Source organism: Arachis ipaensis, chromosome B10 (genome assembly GCF_000816755.2).
Source record: "Arachis ipaensis cultivar K30076 chromosome B10, Araip1.1, whole genome shotgun sequence".
In the NCBI taxonomy this organism is placed as follows: Eukaryota; Viridiplantae; Streptophyta; class Magnoliopsida; order Fabales; family Fabaceae; genus Arachis; species Arachis ipaensis.
The window spans coordinates 95,408,794-95,411,211 of NC_029794.2; positions in this window are offsets into that span (position 1 = coordinate 95,408,794).

Below are 2,418 nucleotides of genomic sequence, written 5' to 3' on the forward strand. Positions count from 1 at the left end.
TTGTCCCAACTTTGGGCCAAAACCTTTAAAATTAGCGTCTGGTTTCCAATTTCAAATATTTTTTCCAAGTTTTCCTACAGTTTAATTTCTCACTTGTAGTACCGAATAGACTTAAACCGGTACTGTCGGCTAAATTACCGAAACATATTTTTACGCAATTTTTCCACTTGGAAAAATTCACTAAATCCAAATTTCACCTTTAAATTTTCTAATTAATATTTCTAAATTTTCGAACTTATTTCGGACAATTAAATTATTTTATCTTATCTAAATGGTTAATTAAATTATGGTTCTTACACATGATAGTGTGCGTACGCATGCATATCAGAGTTTGGTTCTCTGCAGAATTCAGTTTTTTTATCCCAAGACTCAAATCCTCACCAAACAAAATCCCATCCCAGCTTCCAAGACTCAAATCAATCATCCAACATCTACCAATTTGATTATAAATCATACTATTTAATCTAATTCCACACAATTCACTATAATCAACATAGGGTTACTAATTTTTAAATAATTCACAAAGGTTTAACATATTCTTACCTCATCCACAGATTAATTTGACAAAACCCAACAATTTTCTCAAGTTAGTTCAATCCTAATACATCAAAACATCAAAATCTTCAATACCCATGAACTATAATTTCAAAATTGAAGAGAGAATAGGCTAGGTGAAAAAATAGCTAATTTTTTACCACAATTTTTGGATGGTTTCGAAGAGCTCGACGCAGTGATCGTGTGGCCATAAATGGTGCGACGATTGGAGCTCTGGATTGAGAGATATGGTAGTTTGAAGATTGAGAAGGGATTAAGGTTCTTGTTTGCACCCTTCTCCCCAATTTCAGCGTCTTTTTTGTGTTTTAGGGGAGGAGATGGCTGAACTTTGCTTTTTATATGTTGGATCTTGGGTCTGTTTAGGCTCGGTCCAACTGATTCGGTCTGTTGGTCTATTTTGGGTAAAAATTTTTAAAATTAGTGTCAAAATTCATATTTTTAATATTTTTACCTCTCTAGATTATAAAGATTTAATTTTTTAATTTTATTTAAATAATAATTAATTTATTGGCTAATTATTTATTTATTTCGCAGGGTTTACACAAGCGGAGGGTCATCCTGTACAAAGTTCGAGCCGCCAACATCACCACCACTACTACCAATATCACGAACCTCCGCAAAAAGCTCAATCAGTTGTTCAACCATAATTCTGCTGTGCACGTCAAACATTAGGTGCACATGCTCATTGCCATCAAGTCAGAATAGACGAAACCGAAATACACCATTCTCCATCAGTGCTAGTATCCTATACCCAACTCTACCAACCTCTTTTCTCTCTCCACCGTCGACGTGCGTCAATATCATACTCTTTAACTTGAACAACGAATTTTCTATTCGAGTTCGGAACAGTTCAAGACTCTTATACTCAAATATAATCCGTTGTCACTATTTTTTATCTAACAGTTAAGATCCACTATCACAACAAATAAACCACTGCCACTAGACATTTTTGCTAAGTTTTTTGAAGAAAAACGAAAGAGAAAGAAGAATTAAGAGATTTCTAAGCAATACCAATGGTTTTCTGATCCTTTTATAAGGGATTGATGTTTGTCGTATTTTATCTCGTTTATTGTGTAAACGTTTTTTAATCTCACGTATTTTATTTACAGTGTAAACGAGATAAGTATGGTCATATCTCGTTATAAACGAGATATGATTAAACAGCTATTTTCCACGTATCACGTTTATAAACGTGATACGTTGCCACGTGTTCGTGCCTTATCTCATTTATAATATAAATGAGATATGAATATACTTATCCCGTTTACAATATTGGAAACGAGATAAGTCACTTATGGTTTGTTTAGGTGAGCTTTTAAGAAAAGATCTTTTTTTAAGTTATCTTTTTCCAAAAGATCTTATAGAAAAGTAAAAGTAATTTTATATTTGGATATTTCATACAAAAAATCTTTTTATTTATCAATTATGTTTGGGTATAACTATATAAAAGTACTTTTTTTATTAATTACGTGAAAAACATCTTTTTTTAAAAGATCTTTTAAAATAAGATGTAAATTGTAACTTCTCAAAAAAGATTTTTTTTCTAGTGCTTTTACTTTTATTATTAGAAATTTACCAAACACGCTAAAAAATAAAAAAAAAGATATTTTTTCATGAAAAATATCTTTTTTTTATCAACTTAGCTTATTTGGATAAACTTCTAAAAAAAAGATTTTTTTTTAAGATATCTTTTTTCAAAAGATTTTATAGAAAAAGTAAAAGTAATTTTATATTTGAACAACTGATGCAAAAAGATCTTTTTATTTATCAATTATGTTTGAGTATACCTACTTTTTTATTTATTTATTAAGTGAAAAACATCTTTTTTTTTTTTTTAAAAATCTTTTAAAAAAGATATAAGTA